At 39.6% G+C, this 21,306-nt stretch overlaps 1 protein-coding gene and 1 long non-coding RNA gene across 7 annotated transcripts in view; one reads left to right on the forward strand and one right to left on the reverse strand.

Annotated features, from left to right (window-relative positions):
• Positions 1-21,306, reverse strand: part of sash1a (SAM and SH3 domain containing 1a) — a 402,788-nt gene that overhangs the window by 353,284 nt on the left and 28,198 nt on the right. The gene's annotated exons all lie outside the window — the stretch shown is intronic.
• On the forward strand, positions 9,892-14,353 carry LOC108279614 (uncharacterized). The gene is made up of 2 exons (XR_001815557.3): positions 9,892-11,958; positions 12,425-14,353. It is a non-coding gene; the product is annotated as an uncharacterized LOC108279614 (long non-coding RNA).

A 21,306-nucleotide genomic window follows, 5' to 3' on the forward strand; every position in this document is an offset into this window, starting at 1 on the left:
ACTTCGCCTTCCTTATGGAAGCAGCAGGTAACCCGGAGTGGAGTCAAGCCATTGACGGCCACAGGAGAATTATAAGCGACCAGCACCCTCAGCTAACCTACCTGACTGCGCAGGTAAATCAGCTGGTTCAGACCGCACTGGTCGCTACACCGACGCATGGTCAGTTTCATCCCATACTGGCGCCGGATAAGTATGTCGGGATTCCGGCGTGCTGTAAGGGTTTTCTACTTCAATGCCCCGTTTTTTGCGAGCTACCCAGAGATACCGGAAGCAAGGAGAATCACCCACTTCATGGAGCTTTTAACCGGGAGAGCTCTCCTCTGGGCCACGGCTGAATGGGATCAGAGAAGCAATACCATCTCATCCTTGGAGCAGTTGACAGCATGATTTCGGTTGGTATTCGATCACTCTCCGGATGGCAAGGAGATAAAGGGAGGAACTGCTAACCCTAAAGCAAGGTTCATGTTGCGTTGCAGATTATGCCCTCGATTGTCGCACTGTTGCTGCCGGGAGTGGGTGGAACGAGCCAGCTCTCAAGACTATGTTTCTCCAGGGATTAAACCCAGAAGCAGTGACAGAGCTGGCCTGTCATGACAACCAACTTACCCTCGACTCGCTCATTAACCTGGCTATCCGCCTAGATCACCTGCTACAGAGCCGCCACACAGAACGCAGCGAGGCTGATGTTGTTGTGCAAGGTGCCACCACTGAGCCCGTGCAGCTGGGGCGTGCGCAGCTCAACGAGAAGGAGAGAGAGGTGTAATCACGAGTTTCGTTGCTTCTACTGCGGTGAGGAGAGGCACCTCATCAGACGGTGCCCTCTCAAGCAGCGTTGCGGCCTAGGAGATAGCGGGACAGCTAAACCACATCAGCAAGGGGTGAGTTCGTTTCCTTCAACCCAGATCATATATCAGCCTGCATTTGTGCTACCTGTCCTAGTTGAATACTCAGGGTTGTCTTGTATCTTAGAAGCACTGATTGACTCAGGAACAGCGGGGAATTTCATTTATCAGAGCACCGTACAGCAGTACAACATCCCCGTTCGTCCACTAATTCAACCACGAAAGATTCAAGCCATTGATGGAACTCCTATTGGGAAGGGGTTCGTCTCCCATTGCATAGAGCCACTCACCCTTCAAACCAGCGCGCTCCATCAGGAGAGCATAGTGTTCTATGTCACAGTGTCTGCCAGACATCCAGTGATTTTAGGCCTCCCCTGGCTGGAACAACACAATCCAGGCATTTCATGGACTGACAAGGAGATCACGCACTGGTCCACCCAGTGCATAGCACACTGCCTACAGACACCAGTGATCTCACTGGCGGCCACCTCCATCGAAAGCCCGAATAAAATCCATTCATTCCACATTCTACCCGAATATCATGACCTCAGGGACGGGCTTAACAAGGAGAAGGCTAGCGGATTACCACCTCATCAACCCTATGACTGTGCCATAGATCTGCTTCCAGGAAATACGCCACCCCAAGGAAGGGTGTATCCATTATCACAGACTGAGCAGAGAGCTATGGAGGAGTACATTCAGGAGGCACTGCAGCAGGGCTACATAAGACCATCTACATCCCCTGCTTCAGCAGGATTCTTTGTGGATAAGAAAGGAGGAGGGCTCAGGCCATGCATCGATTACAGCGGTCTTAATCAGTGCTGTATCAAGTATCGCTACCCTCTTCCGTTGGCCCTAGAACATCTCTGAGCTGCCACCATCTTCACTAAATTGGATCTCCGCAGTGCATACAATCTGGTACCACCTCAGGCCACTATAAATATCTGGTAATGCCGTATGGGCTCTCTAACGCCCCCTAGGTCCTTCAGTGTCTGATCAGTGACATCCTAAGGGACATGCTGGGACGTACTGTTATCATTTACATCGATGACATCCTGATCTACTCCAGTTCCCAGGAGGAACATGTCCACCATGTTCAGCATGTACTTCAAAGATTACTCAAGCACCAGCTTTATGTAAAAGCAGAGAAATGTGAATTCCACAAACACACCATCTCCTTACTGGGGTACATCATCAGCCCTGAGGGGGTCACCATGGACCAAGGAAAAGTGCAGGCAGTGGTAGAGTGACCCACTCCAGTAACTGTGAAGGAGCTACAGAGATTCCTGGGCTTTGCTAACTTTTAGCGACGTTTCATCAGGGGTTTCAGCTCCAGAGCACACCCATTAACGTCCCTGCTGAGAGGAAAGCCCAAACACTTGTCCTGGAATCCAGCCGCCCAAGCAGGACCCATCTAAGCCGTTCATGGTGGAGGTCGATGAGTCCAAGACTGGCGTAGGAGCCGTCCTCTCGCAACGTTTCGGGGAGAGACCCAAGCTTCATCCTGTGGCCTTCTTTTCCCAGAAGAGCGTCACCAGAAGAGCGTAATTATGATGTGGGTAATAGAGAACTCTTAGCTGTAAAATTAGCCCCGGAAGAATGGTGGCATTGGCTGGAGGGGGCAAAGCACCCTTTCATAATTTTCACGGATCATAAGAACCTAGCGTACCTACGTACGGCCAAGTGTTTATCACCTCATCAAGCCCGCTGGTCACTATTCTTCTCAATGTTCCAGTTCACCCTGTCATACAGACCCGGGTCCAAGAACACTAAGGCGGATGCTCTCTCTCTCTTCTAGACAGCACTGAGGTTTCTGCCTTGCCTTGATTTGTTTGTTTGCCTGATCCCTGCCTGTTTCCCGACCACAAACTTTGCCTTTCCGTTGGGATTATATTGCTTTGAGTCTGTATACCTGCAACTGCTCCGCCTACGGATCATGACACAAAATTAATTTTTATTGCACTTTCACATTTAAATAAACAGACTACTGCTTTCACCTCCATGTTGTGCTACATTCCTGCTAATGTACAAATCTTTGCATGAAATTAGACTGATCCTTAAAGTGAATCATCTCGTAGAAGCAAAATATAAATAAAATTGTACCCAAAATATAGGATAAGTAAAAATACCATCAACCAAATGAAAATATGCAATCAAATATAACAATATGCAACCAAATGAAAACAATTCAGGCCTATGCAGAAAAGGCAATAACAGTGTTCACAGGAGGAGAAACACAGCCAAATCACCCAATAGAGTGGTGCAGGGATGACGTCATTTTGTACCGAAGTTAGCATCACACCCATTCCCGCAACAAAACCCAATAGGATTTTCACAAAGGCTTTTGTATTATCGCAAAACATAAACTCTGTGATCAACAAAAGTTTACAATACTAACACGTTTTGTCCATCAAGATAATTTTCACAAATTAACACAACTTTTATGAAGTTTGAAGCCTAAATACAATCGCCAGGAAATAAAAAGCTAACCGTATGCTATAAACGACTTTGCTATATGCTATGCTATAAAGACAACTTTTCCAAACTTGATTTAAAACATTTAAATGTTTTTTAAACGGTGTGATGACGTTTAATGTCCCCAAAAACATCTGTAGTCCCATTTAGCAACGTTAGTATTATGATTTCCCTTTGCGTAAGTGCTGGAGCTCACAGTGTGCTTCCGGGTTATTTAGTGAATTTCTACATGTGAATTTCTGTCCTGTCTCCGCCTCTGTATTGTCATTGGTTATTCCCTTATGTGTCATCATTAGTCTCAGCTGTTTGTGTTCACCCTTAATTACATTTGTCATTTAAACTCCTCGTGTCTCACTGTTCGACGCTAAGTACTGCGTGAGTTTTCTGTGTATCAAGCTTTTGTTCATAGTTTTGATCCTGTTCTCGACCTCGTTGTTGGATCCTTGTTTAGCCTTGTTTATGCCCGTTTGCCAGTCGCCTGACATTTTGCCTGTTTTCAACCACGCTTTTGCCTCACGTTTTGGATATGTCTGCCTCTCTTCAATAAAACTTATTGAAGAGTTAGCACTTGCATATCTGCTTATCTGCACTTGCATCCATCCTAAACCCTCATTACGTGACAGTTAGCAACCGCCTTTTTCAATACATGTAAAAGCTTTTTTAAAAAATACTGAGTGGGGTTTTACTGGCATATTTTATGTCGTAGAATAAAATGTGAAAAATATTTTGAGCTTGTATTCACCACAGACCTTATTTCAGGCTTTTAACCAAAATCCCATATAAAAAAACACATTGATTTGGGACGATGGAACCGAAGGGAGAAATGCTAACTTGTTTCCGGGTTTTGGCTGTACAAAATGACGTCATCCCTGCGTTTACTCTATGGTGACTGGCTGTATGATTAGGAAGCGCTTGATTTGATATGCAGCGGAGTTTTCTATGAGTGGAGGACGAACTTTAAATGTCACTACTGTAGTCTCTAACCCTAACCCTAGTGCATAGAGTAAACATTAACACTGGCTAATCAACATTAATATGAAATAGATTACTAAACTATTACTAAAGGTTACTAAACATTTCATCCTATTTTTCAGCTCAAAATTAACAGTTAAAGAAAACAAGACTTGAAAGTGTAATGTTTGGAAGTGTAATGATTCATGGGCCTGTTAATTGTATGTAATTAATTCATAACAGTTAAAAATTATTATTTTAGCCTACAGTTTAGGAAATGTAGACTGTGCATTTAATATGAATAACAATGCATTCAAATTCCAATGCAAAATATACTAATTAAAATGCCCCTTATTGATTTATTTAATTATTTATTTATTTTAACAAATTGAACTCTGGAATCAGTTTTATGTAGAATTTCAACCTTACATTTCTGTTCTATCCTCCCACTTTCACCCCCCCACCCCCAACCCTACCAAACACATGCACACACACACGCACACACACTTTCTCTCCTTTATCTATCTCTTTCTCTCTCATAAAAGATGTAATGCCCCAGGCTACTTTTAACTTGATAGTCGCTCCATGTCCAGGTTAAAATCCTCCAGACTGCAGTAAACTTGACAGACCTTCTTCCCCGGAAGAAAACGCTTCCCATACTATTGTTAATCTGTCATATGCCTGACCTCAGTGGGCTCATATAGATATGATGGATATTATAATCCACTGGCTTTGACTGGTAAATTTCCGTATTTGCTCTCATACAGACACACACACACACACACATACACACACAGTTCCGCTTCAGTGACTGGAGCCCATCAGAACCACATCATCCTCCCTTACAATATGCATCAACCTGCAAAATATCAGCAGCCTTTTGATAAGAGTTTTTATTGACAATTCTATCATCCATTTGTCATGTTTTTGTTCATTTTATTAAATTAGCAGTGGAGCTCCATAGAGATGTGCTTCAGTGATGATGATTTTATCTCAGTCTCTTTGTGTGCATTACTGAAGGTGTGTGTTTTTTTGTTTTTGTTTTTTTATAAAAGGCAAAGAAGTCACCAGATTTTGTCCAGCTGTTTCCTGAATTGTGCGGGTTTCTATAAAAGGTTTAGGTAAAGATTGTTTAATCAGGTTTAACAGCACAAAGAACAGTGGAGAGAGTGCAAGAAAGAAAGGATGGTAAATAAACAAACATCATATTTTGATGTGAATGATTAATTGTAAGTGATCAATTAACTGACTTTTTTTTTACCTTCTATCAGTCTTTTTAATACTGTCAATTTGTTGGAAAACTTAGTTTTCATATAGTACTCTGTAATAAGTAAAGAAAATTCTGATAAATACAATTTCTTCCAATCAGATCATCAGCAAAGATTTAAAGTTTCTTTCCTTCCTTCACTTCCTTGATACCAAAAGAATTGACCATTTTTATTTATGCTGCATTCACTTACATCAGGTAACGAGGGAGAAATCCATTTCTTAACTCAGGTGTGCTGTTGTGCCAAAGTTATCTCTCACAAATTAAGAACAATTTTTTTTGTTGTTTTTTTAAGGTGCATTAGGTAAAATGCATCATCCTGAATTTTTCTGTTTTTGTGTATGTCTCATACGAAATATTTATATATCTTCAAATGAAATACAACATAAAACAAAGGCAACCTGAGTAAACATACAACAGTTTTTTTCAACACCTATCTAATTATGTGAAAAAATAACTGCACCCTTAAAGTTAAAATCTGGTTGTGCCTCCTTTAGCAGCAACAACTGTAACCAAACACTTCCGATAACTGGAGATCAGTCTTTCACAGAGCTGTGGTGGAATTTTGGCCCAGTGTTCCAGTTTAAGATCCTGCCACAGCATCTCAACTGGTTCAATACAGGACTTTGACCAGGCCACTCCAAAATTTTAATTTAGATTTGCACCAATGTATCGGCCAATAATTGGTATCGGCTGATAAAGGCATTCTCCTTTAGGATTTTCTGTTAGACAGAAAATTTTCTGTTAGACAGAATTCGTGTTTCCCTCAATTATTGCAAGTTGCCCAGGCCCTTAAGCATCAAAGCATCCCCACACCATCACACTTCCACCTCCACGCTTGACCATAGTTATGATGCTAATTTTGTAGAAGTCGTGTTTGGTTTACACCAGATGTAAGGGGACCCATCTTCCAAACAGTTCCACTTTCGGCTCACTTTCGGCCTGTAGGTCCTTTGACATTGTCCTTGGCTCTTTTGTGACTTGCTGGATAAGTAGCTGCTGTGCTCTTGGAGGAATTTTGAAAGGTTCCCTACTGTGTCGAGTTTTTCTATTTGAAGGTAATGGCTCTCACTGTGGTCCTTTGGTGTCCCAGAGCCTTTGAAATAGTTTTGTATCCCTTCCCAGTCTGATGTATTTCAATCACCTTCTTCCTCTTCTGGAATTTCTTTCAACTTTGACTAGTGTGTTACTGGGTAAGATCTTTTAACCAATTTAATGCTGTTGAAAAAGTTCTATTTAAGCACTGATTTGATTGAACAGGTTTTGCAGTAATTAGGCCTGGTTGTGTCTGGTCCAGCTGAACCCCTTGTGAATGCAGTTCAGCTAGAGTGTATGGTTCAGCTTGAGTTGGCATGCTAACTTGAGTTATCATTGGCAAGGACCATCGTGACATCTCTTTTAAGTGCACTCAGACATTATAGCACTATAAACATAAATATATCAGCTCACACTGATTTATCAGAATGGCCATGAGTGCATTCGCTGACTATTTTCTTTGAAAAAACTCTTATGAGTGCCAAGCTGTGGCATTAGACTGTTAGCATCGCTAGCCAAAAGATCAGCCACTCAGCTGCTTGAAAGGCAAGTTATAACCCTATAACCAGCAAGTGTTTATATCACGTATAATAAGGTCTTGAGTCTCGCGATATGCTGCAGTGGTCTGAATGTGTCCGCAAGAACCGCTCACTTTTTTAGAGGCTCAGTCTTGGAGAGGGGGAGGAAGCGAGCATGTCGAGGGAAGTAGGACACACACACGGACACACACACACACACTAGAGCTGCAACAACTAATTGATAAAATCGATAATAATCGATTATGAAAATTGTTGTCAACGAATCTCATTATGGATTAGTTGGTCTGCGCACGGCACGGGGGAGATTTACTCATTACATTACTTCTGTTCCGAAAACACGTTTCGGAGAGTAAATACTAAAGCTGTGGCCCAAATAAAGTATATACACTTACACTATACACTGTGTACTCTACCATCTAATATGTGGATTTTAGAAAAGTAATATCATCTCAAATATATCACCAGCGGGTTTTTTTTTACTAACCGGAAGCATAAGCCGCTTCCTAGTCGACAGCGCTTGATGTCATACGCACGCTAGCATTAGCAGACACCCAGAGTAACCGACAATGACTTTCTTCAGTTTACGATTTATGTCAACATTACCATTTATTCCCAACATGACCCCAGTCACCATCAGACGGAGAAAAAATCATCAAGTGACTAGGGAAGAAAGTCCTCTAAGGCAGGAGAGCATTTTATATTAAACACCATGGAGATCAAACAGTACTGCACGAGCTTATGTTTAAATCCAAAATGCTCCACTGTGTGCAAGGGGTTGAGTAAACTGGTGCAAGTTGCTTAAAAGGTTTTGTTTAATTTAAGTTTATTCTCATTATATAATGTATTTGCGTGCTTGCAGTGTAAATTCTGTCATTTATTATAACGGAAGTGATCTGTTAGTAGCGAGGCCGCGTTGCTCCTCACGCGCAGTGTAGACACGGTGATACAGAGTGAAGCGCAAGTAAGATCTGTAATGTCTAATTAAAACACTATGATCAAAAGTAAACAGAAGTAAAATAATGTGTCTTTTATCTTTAACTTATTTATTCATTTTCATATGGTTCATTTACATGTGATTCATTTATATGTGATTCATTTACATGTGATTCATTTATGTATGATTCATTTACATGTGATTCATTTTCATGAGATTCATATTCATGAGATTCATATTCAAGTGATACATTTTCATGTGATTCATTTACGTATGATTCATTTACATGAGATTCATTTTCATGTGATTCATATTCAAGTGATACATTTACATGTGATTCATTTACATGTGATTCATTTATTTGCTTCTCTTTAAATCCAAATTTAGACTGTGATATTACAAAGGTCTTTCCAGATTATTACTTGCTACACTGTATGAGATAACCCCAGTAAAATTGCCTGAATTCTGTAATATAATTTGTTCACCATGTTAGGTTTAAATCCTCTAAAAACAGATTCGCAATTAAATAACATTACATCCTTCAAAGCATTGGCATGTTACTCTCACAATCTTCCAAACACCCACACACCCAAAGTCTCCATAAATAAATGAGACAGCAGTGTATCCTACAAAACAATGTGAAAACAACTCGGAGAGTAAGCTGGACTAACCAACAAAATTACCAAGACTGACAAACAGTCTGCACACAATAACAAATATAATGTCCTTAACTTTTAAAGACTTGTAACAAATAATATAACAGTGTAGCACGTAAAGCCAAGGAGATAACACTAATACAATTAAATAAACAGAAACTCTAACCCGGTCAGAGCCTCAAAACTGAGAAGCATATTAATACAGAAGTAAATTTTAAGAGGAGTAAGTCTACAAAATCTAGGTGGAGTAATGCAACGACAAAATCTTCAATAAAAATCCGAATACTGTAGAGCTGGAAGGCCGAGTGCAAAAAATAAAAATAATAGAAGAGCGAAAAAGACTCCGCTGTGTAGACGATGCAATTCAACCGGATATCAAGAGTTTAACATAGTCTCCTGCTTCCTCCGCTGAAATAAAGTCCTTCTGAACACCGTTATATGTAATGCGAAGCCGAGCTGGGTGAAGTATTCCATAGCAAGCGCCCTCAATACCACGAAGTTGATGCCGAACCTCGTTAAATGCAGCTCGGGCCCGGGCTGTCTTGGCTGTGTAGTCAGGGAAAACGGAGATGGTCAAATCCCTCACTTTAATCTTCTGGATCTCTCTCGCATGGCGTAAAATGTCAACACAGTCACTGAGATAGTGGAATCTGCACACAATAGCTCGTGGTCGTTCACCAGGCTTGAGTCCGGTGGGACCAGTCCAAAACCAGCTCCTTCTCCAGACCAAACGCTTCTTTTAACAAGGCCGCTACAGCAGCAGTTGTACATGTGTCAGGGCCCTCTGGAACTCCCACTATCCTAACGTTATTGCGCCATGACCTCGACTCCAAATCCTCACATTTATTCTCTAATTGAGTCATGGTCGCAGTGAGAGACTCAATAGTAGTCTTCATATGAGCTATGTCATCGGTGCAACCGGAGAGAGCGTACTCCATTTCCCAACAGTACCTTTCAGTGTTGATAGGGTAGCCTCGGTAGCAACTTTATCACTAGCCAGCTGTGTCTTCACGGCTTGCAGGTCAAGCTGGATAGTAGACAGCGCATCCCCGAGAGTCTCCTGGAGCTTCTTTTTAAAAATATCGGCCATGTCCTTCCTCAGTAAAGCCAGCAACTCAAGCCTGAGTGCGGCGTAGTCAGGGTCACCGCTCGGCGACGCGGATACAGGGGGAGAAGGGGACTCGCTCGCGGCGCACACACTTGGCCTCAGTCGTGTCTGAATGCTACCACGGGTTTTCGTGTTCTTTCCATACATTTTAACGTACCACAAAGTTAAATTTGCAAACAAGGAAACAGAGTAGAATAAGTCAAAATATATTGTATAACAGAAAAAAACGCAAATTAATTACAATTTTAATCGAAATCAGCAGGAGCCTCCAACTTCACGTCCTACTCCACCAAATTCCGAATTTGTAAAATAATATGTCTAAAGACAGTGAGTAACAGAAACCACAATGTGCAGTGAAAGTGAGTTTTACACAAAAACTTTACACAATATAAGTATATAAGTATATAAGTATTTATGTATTATTTTTATGGATGCACAAAAAGCACCGAATTAAACTACAGTCCTTAATTAATAATATATATTCTGGTGTGTGTGTGTGTGTGTGTGTGTGTGTGTGTGCGTGTGCGTGTGTGTGTGTATTGGGTTCTTTTCTGTTTTGGACAAACAGCTGTGTAAAGTTTTAATCTGAAGTATATATTTGGAACACTCAGCTTGTGGATTTTATTTTAAATAAACAAAAAAATGGTACTGAAAGTTTGCCCCGCCCCATATAATTAATTAATTAATTGATTAATTAATTAATTAATAATAAAAATAGTAATAATAATAATAATAATAATAGGCCAACTAATTTAGTATGAAAATCGTTAGTTGCAGCCCTAACACACACACACACACACACACACACACACACACACACACACATATTTTCTCTTCAGTTCTGCTCCATAGTCTCTTCTTTTGTTCCCTGTTGTCTTGTATAAATGCAAAATGAAAATAAAGACAGTCAACTGTTGGAAAACTGTTTTTTGATGTGTGTGTGTGAGAGAGAGAGTTTGTGTTTAAAATGCCAGGTTCTATGTTATTGTACCCATCACAGGACTTGGATATGCTGCTTCATCTTGAACCCAGGTTTTATATCATATAAACAGAACAGACAGACTTTCAAGGAGAGGAGTGAATTTTTTCCATGTAGTCTGAGGTTCAGAATTTTCACTTCATTTTAATCAGATCCAAAGTAACCAGTAACTTGCTACTTGAGTCTTCTCATTGGATACTATATTACTCTTACTCTAGTAATTATTAACATTTTACTTTTACTACAGCTTCATTCCTTTCACCAGTAATAAATTACAACATCTTGGAGAAGTGCTTCCCATGCTTAACTGCATCTCTTGAATTTTTTGAAACATAGAGTGAATTATTATTATTTTTTGCTCACAGGAGAATTATCTGGTTGTGCTGGGTGCTTGCTGATTTCAGATTAAGATGTGTGTATGTAAAATGACTGACTGAAGGCCCATCCAAAGCACTCTGGATCATAAGGCAGTTTTCTAAACATTTTCTCAGCCACATGATACACTCATGCTGAGGCTTAAACCGTTATTTTTTTCCTACTATTTTTTTAAATAGGTTATTAGTACTAGTAATATTTTTTTTTAATATACTACAGCACCTTTAATGATTTCTGAAAGGTCATTAACCCTCTCAAGGTTTTCTTCTTAAAATTATAAAAGTTAGACATGCTCACAAAAACATTTTTGTGACTGACGTGCTTGGCAAGTCCTGGTATAAGTAAAAGATTAGCTTGTACTTTTCCAGTCCTGTGGTATAACATTAAGCTCATTTAGCTGGCTAACGATTAACACAGTGCACTGACTCACAGCAAGCATGTTCTAGAGGTGAAGGATAATTATTCCGCAGTAATAGAAATGAGAATAGGGCTGGAGAAAGAGTGGCATAAAAATCATTTTCTTGGCATAAACAAGATATATATTTTAATATCTCTTCTGTGTCATCAAGTCACCATTCCGATTTTGATTCACATCAAAGTCGATCCCAAAAGTAGATTCACTGATTCCACACATCAGTGAATCTCCAAGTGTCGGATTTGATTCTACACACCAAAACTGATCCGCAAAGGAAAACAAATTTTGTATGCAAGGTTTTGTGATGAAAAGAGGAAACACATCTAACCTTTTAAAGCAACTTAAAGACCGACACCTGAATTTATTCAAGGAGTTCAAGCAGGTGAGTTTCAAATTATGGTAGCAATTGTACTATAAATGTTGTAGCATAGTTTATTTCGAGTGTAGTATTGAAGAAAAACAACCTTGTTTTTTGCTTACTTAATTGTTAGCATACGCGTATTTAACGCTAATATGGTCAAGAGACCATTTAATGCTTTAACTTTTACTGGGGTAAAAAAAAATGTGAGGACATGATGGTGTTTACTAATTTTTCACACCCGGGAGGCTTTTTGATGACCTATATATCTGAAATTTATGTGTTAGAAAAAAATAATCTCTCCGTTGTATTTAATACTTTAATGTACATGTTAATGTGCATGTTTAATGTAATCTTATCTAAATTTAATATTAAAGCTCAGGTTTGTTATTTAAAAACTATATTAAAGCCAGTTCAGTGATCTAATATTGTATATGCATATGGTCAGCCAGTTGCCTTACTGAAATTTTATTCTATTTTCATTTTACAGCAGCAGGCTGAGGAGGGTGTTCAGCATGAAAGACCCCAGCAAACATACACACAGACAACAGTTGCTGAAGCTTTTCTGCGACAACTAAAATACGACAAAAATTCACCTGAAGCAAGAAAACTGAACCAAGCTGTTGCAGAATTCATGTATGGATGTCTATATGGTTGTATATGTATGGATGTCTATACGGCAAATTCTAAAGCACTTCAACCCAAAGTTCCGGCTTCCAAGCCAAAACTTTTTAATGTACACTGAGATTCCCCCCATCTACATTGAAACCAGAGACCTCATAATCCAACATCTCAGAGAGAAACCATTTTAGAGCTGCACAGCTGATCTGTGGACAAGCAGAGCTGCAGACACTTTCATGTCTGTAACTCTGCAGTACATAACTAAATCATGAGACATGCAATACTGGTGTCTTGGATGTTGTGGTCTCAACACAGGTCACACAGCTGAGTTTGAAGGAGGCCTTTGAAGAGAAAGTTGAAGATTGGCAGTTGGACATTGCACGAATGGTAGGCATCACACCAGATAATGCCAGAAAAAAGCCTTTGAGGACTACACATGGATTCCTTGTTTTGGACACAATCTCCACTGTGCTGTGAATAAAGCAATAGAGCTAAACAGGAATTTTTTCTTATGATATAGTGGAACATTTTTTGGAGCAGCAACAGGTTGTCTGTGCTGTACTGGCTGAAGATCGAAAGAAATGGCATCTGATGCCAAAAGACTCAGACATTACAGTTTTATAAACTGTAAAAGCAGTTCTTGAGCCACTCAGTCCTTTCACAGATGCACTTAGTGGTGACAAACATACCACCCTGTCCTCAGACTTGCCATTAAATTTGGAAGACATTTAAATGACTCAGTCATGAACAAAGTGACTCTGCTTTAGCCCAGGAGATGAAGGAAAAGATAAGTGAGTATCACAATGATGACACGCAGCTTGAGCCAAGGTTTAAGGACAGCTTTGATTCTCTTAAAATGAACCTGACTATGAAGATTTGTAGGCCTTAACATGCAATAATTACTCTCTCCTACTAAAATATGTTGTTAGAAACACATTAAATATGTTCATTACTTTAAAAATCCTTAATATTTAATATATATTTTAAACTACGGAGGCCACCATTACGTGACATACACAGTGCACTCTGAGTCAATGAATTAAAATGGTTGCACTTGAGCACTCAAAAAAATTAGCTACTAGCCCTCGCAGCAGGAAAAGAATGCCACACTGTGCTGCTTTTGGCTGTAATTTTTAAGTTGCAAGTTCTTGTGTACTGTGATAGAGGGGATATCTGTAAATACAATCAAACCCGTCAGCATCTTGTTAGTGCATTTTTACCCTAAAACACCTAGAATGCAATGCAACGTAAACAGCAGTGGCGGTCTACGACTGCAAGTATTTTTATTTATTAAATTTTTTTAACTGACATTTAGAGTGTTTTTGTATAGCGGATTTATATAACAGATGTCAGTGTTAATCTAATAAGCCATACAAGTCTTCATAGTCGGGGTTCCCTTTAAGGATGAAGTGAAGCAAAGTCTCCTGGATGAGGTGAGGAAATTGGACAATGATGGAAGTGCAACACAGATGTCTGCATTTTTAGATGCATTTTGTCCAGCAATAAAAATCCATATCATGGCACTGCATTGCACTGGAATTCATTTTAATACCATTATACCTCCTAGCCCTAAGAGCTTTATCCTTTGATCCGTTTCCTATTAAAACTAATATGTGAACTTGTGTGGGATTATGGTTGCGGAGTTGTGTATAAATGGCTTAATGTTATGACGCAAAGACATGAAACACAGATGCAAAATGAGCCACTGGAAATAAAGAACACAAGCAACAGACACCAACAATTTAAAGTGAAAGAGACCGAGAGAAAGTGTGACTAAGTTGGATGAGGAAAGAAGAGGTGATTCATAACTGCTGATCCCTTCTTTGCAGAGCACTTTTGGTAATGCTACACACACCACAGAGAGAAAGTACAATCCAGCAACACAGCAGGAAAGAAAATGCCATGACTTCAATCTACAACCTACAGAAAAGACACCAGCTTTACTAACAATGGGCCTCATTTATCAAGCTGAATATGAACAGATTTATTTGTAGACTGTACGAGCATTTACACAAGAAATTTGGTATGCATGGCAATCACATAATTTCAGAAAATCTTTTGTATCTTACTCATGCTCGTAAGTGTGTGTAAATGTATGTGTAAGAAGGCAAATTACTGTATACCTCAACTGATCGACTTCAAATCAAATCAAGTTTAAACAGCTTGTGTATTTGTTACACCCAGTCATTTCGTATTAATGGAATTAACTAAAGAATATTAAATATGAAAAATAAAGAAAGCAAGCCAACTTAAATGAAAACAAATAAGAGCAGTCACTGAGTGATTGGCATTCATCAACACTCTCACAAGTATGTGGCAGAAAGATTTTGTTCGGTTTGGCTTATGCAAACATTTATACACAAGTTTATTAAAAGATTGATAAATGAGGCCCATTGTGTAAATATTGCATATAACCCTTAATTTTGCAGTTCTTATTGTTAATATGCATAATAACAACCAGCCCCTATTACAACCATTAATATAAAGCTGTGGAAAATAACTAAAAAGCAAAAGCAGAGACTTTAAAATAAGAAGAGCTTGCGAGAGAGAGAGAGAGAGAGAGAGAGAGAGAGAGAGAGAGAGAGAGCAATCACACTTTTAAGTCCTCAAATAATCAGCACTTCATTTACATTCAGCTGCAACTTTATTCCTTCTGTCGGTGCACAGACTAAAACCCCCACCATTATGTCTGCTACTATCAATTCTAAGCCACAAAACCATAACCAAACAGTCCAGAGGCCCATCATAAAAAAACAGACTAAAGCCAGAACACCAACATACAAAATGACCTGTACTTTAGAATGAACCACAGCATGATCTTTGAGTCTGTAAGTCACCGAATACTTTCCACATTCCTTTCTGATTGTGAATCACTTAAACCTGACTGACCTCAACATGCTGTTTACAGCATCATAACCCATTTAAAAGAAAATGTCTGGCCTTATCAGCACACTTGCTCCTGGACTACTGAATTAGGTCATGGCCCTCCACTTCAGTACCATGTAATTAGACACTAGGTTTGTTCAAGGTAAGACCTCCAAACTTTGAATAGCGTCACAGCAAAAAGCAAGGTGCAAAGCAGAGCTACAAAAACGTTTATTCATAATCAAATAAGGAAATACAAGTAAAGCGACATATCAAGTGGAGAACAATACAAGTATTGCCACCATAAAAGAGTTCTAGAGAAGTGGAATGTGTTTTTTTTTTTTTTTTTTTAATATATAAGGGGGGAGGGGCACGTTAGGGGTTCGTTAAGTGTTCATCTGTTATCAGGTGATACTTGCTGTGTGAACAAAGGTGTTCATATGGCTGCTGTTGCACAAACCATCCAGAAATATTTTTCAAGTACAAAGAGAGTGAAAATTATTAAGTCAAGGGAGACACGGATGGCATTATTTATTTTTCTGTGTGAGTAGAAAGCTTGCAACACCAGAGGCTGGGCAGCAATAGAGATTGCTTCCACTATGCAATTAGATGCGCTGCTTTGACACAGCATTACCTCTACTGTCACCGCCAAAGCAGACCAGCAGCTGCTCTGCCTTACGCCACTGGCCGGAGCAGTGGCTGTAAGTAGAGAGAGCCCTTACTGGACACAGCAGGTGCATTCTCTTTGTTCCGGTGTGGGGAATGGAGAAGGGCAGAAAGCCTGCAACACCACAGGGTGGGCAGCTGATGTAGGCACTTTAGGAATATAATCCGGCCTAGGATACAGGAAGGCCTTGGTTAATCCAGGGGTAAAGGCAAGGCAGGAAGGGGCAACTGAGAGAGCTTGTAGATCTACTACTCGCTTGAGAGATGTCAGGGCCAGCAGAAGAGCTACCTTTAGAGTCAGAAGCTTCTCAGAGGCTGACTCTAAGGGCTCAAATGAGGAACCTGACAGACCTTCCAGGACCACAGAAAGGTCCCAGGAAGGTATGCGCAGCCTGCAGATGGGCCTCAGCCGCCTGACACCACGCATAAACCTCGAAGGTTTTTTGAGGATGTTGCCCATAGAGGCTCCATCAACAGGGGCGTGGCTGGCCAAAATGGCACCCATGTAAGCCTTGATTGTAGAAGAAGTCCACCCCGCTGAGAAATGTCCTTGTAAGAACTTCAGGACTGTTGCTATTGCGCAGTTCACTGGGTGTACAGTGGATCCCTGCAGATGGGGATCTCCCAAGGAGTGCCATCTAGCAGGGATATTATCTCCGAGAACCATATTCGAGCTGGCCAATAAGGTGCTACTAGCAGCAGACATAGACTGTCTTGGCGAACTCTCGCTAGAACTTGTGGGAGCAGAGCTTCTGAGTGTAGGTGGCAGACTCACGCATGCTCTCATAGAGCAAAGAGAAAAGCATCCCATTATCATTCCAGGGAAAAGCCACATAACTCTTCTGATCACTAAACACTTTCACAAATGTGTCAGACACCAAGGCCATCTGTTTACTGAAGGTGCCATCAAAAATGCAGGATTCTGGATCGTTGGGGCAAAGAAATGCATTCATAGTATGATTCACATATGCATCATATGTCAAAAACTCAGAGGAAGAGTCATTGAACAAAAAATGGCAGATCTTCCACTGGATCGGCTTGCCATTGATCCACCCTTCACTTATGTCGGCCTTAACGTCTTTGGGCCCAGGATGGTCGCGTCTCGAAGCACTCGAGGTGGCTTGGCAAACTGTAACAGATGGGTAGTCATTTTTACCTGTTTGAGTATTCGAGCAGTGCAATTTGAGTTGATTGATTCTCTTTATGTATCCACCTTTATCAATGCCCTCTGGCGCTTCCTTGCGATAAGGGGTCCAGCGAAACAAATTAGATCAGACTGCGGCACAAATTTCAAGGGTGCTTGTAAGCAGCTGGGAATGTTTGCAGGGGAGCCTAGCTTTAGAAACTACTTGAGTGAGGAGGGATGTCGCTGGATCTTTAATCCCCCTCATTCATTTCATATGGGAGGAGCTTGGGAGAGACTTATAGGAGGTGTGCATCGCATTTAGACTCCATGTTACTTCAAAACAGTCACACTCATCTCACTCATGAAATGCTGGCACCAGTCTTGGCAGAAGTTTCTGCTATTATGAATGCAAGACCTCTTGCACCTATCTCAAGTGATCCAAACTCTCCAGCCCTGTTGACCCCAGCTACACTTTTGACCCAGAAAGTCGGTGTGCTGTCTCCTCCTCCTGGGGACTTTGGAAAGGATCTTTGTCACCAGAAATGGAAGCAAGGTCAACTACTTACCAACACCTTTTGGGAAAGGTGGTGATGCGAATACCTAGTCAATCTTCAGAGTCACCACAAATGGCTTAAAAACAGGCCTAAAATCAAAGAAGGAGATGTAGTCCTTATGAAGGAATCTCAAGTCAAAAGAAATGACTGGCCTATGGCTCTTGTCACTAAGGTATTCCTAGACATAAGAAGGTCAGGACGATTGAAGTCAAGGTCACCAAGGATGGGAACGGTAGAACTTATCTGAGACCTGTGTCCCAAGTGATTCTTCTCCTATCTCCAAAAGAACATAAGAACTGATATTATTATAATACAATTATAATTTGTTTATTTTATTTATTTAAGGGGAAAAAAACATTGTCATTGTTTATAGTGGTATTCCAAAATACCAGACGGGGAGTGTTCTGACTCTTTAAGTAATTATTTAATTTGTTTTATTTCATTGGTTAAATGTGTCCGGTACCTTAGTTTAGAGCTCATGGAAGCCATTTTAGTTTCACTACACACAGCAGTGATGCAGCAGCAGATGTCTGTCAGCTAAAAAGGCATATTCTTTTATTTCATGTCAAAGAGGCCAACATCTGTAAGTTTATTTGTTTATTTAATATCAAATAAGTTTAAATGAGTATTTCATGGAATTTAAAACATTTGCTGTACATTTAGCGAAAGAAGTTATAGTTACCTCTCTTTTGTATAATAACCTGGGGCTGTGTTTTCTTTCTTAAAATTTTCCTTCATTTTGTAGTACCTTGACCTTTATACTTAATGTGTGTTTTTTGTTTGTATTGTAGTTTCACAAATTGACGTTGTGGAATTGAAGTTTCAAAGTAAAACACTGAAAAGGAATTCTTTCAGTTTCGACTTTCCTTCCATCCTCAACCTGTTCAGCTATCTGTCGAGGTGCATACTACTTGCAGCAGGGGCAGAATAATATTAATATTAATTACCTGGGCTGGCTAGGCTAAACTTCAACATGTCAATGATATAGAACTTGCCTTCAGTGCTCCTGGAAACATCTGTAAACCAGGTGCACATGTTCTGTAAAATTCCATTTTGAATAATACCCCAACATGGTACAATTTCATTTTTGTGCTCCAACCTACTAACAATTGTAAACATACTCCAAAGTGGCCTATAACGTCCAGTTATGTATCTTATGTGCGTTTAAGAGAATTTCATAGGTACATTATGCCCTCTCTGTTCTCTGATGCTTTGAGAGGGAGTACCCATCAAGTCTTTTCAGACTCTTACCCATGGCAATGTAACAAATGGTCTCAGTGGGCATAGGTGAGGTATGATTCATGTAACGGTGGTTCTGCATATTGCCATTACGCAAAGGAAGATTCATGTCTGCTGGCTTATGCTGATCAGGCAGTTCACACACACACACACATATATACCAACACACACAGCAAAACCTGCATCAGCAACAATGCCACAACTGTATCTTTCAAACTGCATAAAGGATCTCCGTCGACAGAGTACTTTTGTGATGTATACAGTAGGAAAAATATATATGAAACCACAGCAACCCCAAACAATACATCTCTATGGCAACTCCAGCAAAAATGACCTCTAATTTGCTAACCTAAATCTGATACTCAGACATTTGCATACATTTTTTCTCACCACACAATATGAACTAAATTGGGCAAGAGTCTGGAAATTGATGTGCTCCATCCAGTGCTTCTATGCACTTCAGCACATTCATTGCTGTACTGTTTGGTCAGTGAGCTGGCAGTGAGATGTAAATTCACCTCAGTGAATGGGACTGGATCGATGTGCTGCCACATCCTGTGCCCAACAGGCAGCACACAAAAAGGGGCTTTGAGAGAGGAAAGCCAACAATTCATACACCTTAGACCAAACACCATCATACCCAAGCATAAGGACAAATACAATTGCACACACATGCACAATTGAGCTGCTGCTAATACTAGCAACACAGCTAACAAGGCTTCCTGCTGAGATAAGCTCTTCGCTAACAAAGAGACGCTCAATACAGTCATTTACACAAACCCACAAAGCCATGCACTCAGCAGAGTACACACTAATGATAATAAAACAGTGGAGAGCTGCAATGCTGTCTGTCTGGAGTTGCTCTGAATCTGCAGGTCTTTCTCAATCTTTAGCATACTGTTAAATCTGTAGATTTGTGTTTCGATGTTGTAATCTTACCTGCACGTGTAATCTGAAATGGAGTACTGAATGTTTTTCTTTTTACATTATTATGATCATTTAATAATTTGATCAGTAGTATTTTTATATGTTAAGTTCTCTAAAGTTCTTTAAAAAATTGTGATAATGATTTAATCATCCAGAACCAAAGCCAAAAACAACATTTTTTAAAAATTTATTTATTTATTTTACAATCACTTTCCAATCATCTTCACCATTCATTTGTTAAGTGTTCGGTTTGACACTTCGTGGTAGGCCTATCTAATCTTTGTAAGTCAAAATCATTATTTTTTCTGAAATTTTTTTTTGCTAATCCCTAACAAATTGATGTTAAATTTTACATGTCTAATGTTAGCTAAGTTGAACATACAGTATATTGATAGATTTTATTTTACATCATTGAAAGTATGTGGGTAGATCTGAAAAATTGCTGTGCATGTAAGACGTGAATTATTGCACATGAATAGAAATATTACTATTATTATTACTCGCTGAGAAAAGTTTTTGTAAGCTGAAATATCTGTCAAAGGGGGTGTTACTAAGTACTGACTTAGAAGGTTATCCAAATTTGCCACAATTACTAGTTTATTTTTAATAGTTTGCTCTTGAGGTTGTTTTTACCTCTTTTCACTTCAAAAATCAACTAAATATGTAACTTGGCTAGAGGAGCCCATTAACATGCAACTGTATGCATGTGTGTGTGTGTGTGTGTGTGTGTGTATATATATATATATATAAATATATATATATATATATATATATATATATATATATATATATATATATATATATATATATATATACACACACACACACACACGCACACACACACATACATACACACACTGCAGAGATTCTTACTTTTATTTATTTTATTTATTTACTTTTATTTTGAAAAAGGCTCAGAGGAGACAGCAGGCAAGTGTTAAGTTTGGACATAAATACTCATACATACACCGTACATACGGTATAATCCTAGTGACCAGTGAATTTAAATAATGAAAATCACACAGTAGCATTTTTCCAGTGTTCAACTATTATGGTTTTTAAATGTGCCTAAATTTGTTTTAAAGGTCTCATACAGTAGGTTTACATGCATCCAAGGTCAAAACACACTTTAATTTTCTCATAATTTACATTGCAGCATTACTTTTTTTCCACCAGTATCAGAAAAGACTCGTTCAATGATCCGTTCATTCTAAACGCCTCCTATCAGAGAGCCTACTCTGCTCTGATTGGTCAGATGTCCCAGTCTGTTGGGATTGGTCTACTGCTTACAGTGCATGTCAGAAAGGAAACACCCACTACCATATCTGAGTTTACCATATCCGTAATTATGCCGGTTTTACCTTACCAATTTGA

Source organism: Ictalurus punctatus, chromosome 2, assembly GCF_001660625.3.
Source record: "Ictalurus punctatus breed USDA103 chromosome 2, Coco_2.0, whole genome shotgun sequence".
Lineage (NCBI taxonomy): Eukaryota > Metazoa > Chordata > Actinopteri > Siluriformes > Ictaluridae > Ictalurus > Ictalurus punctatus.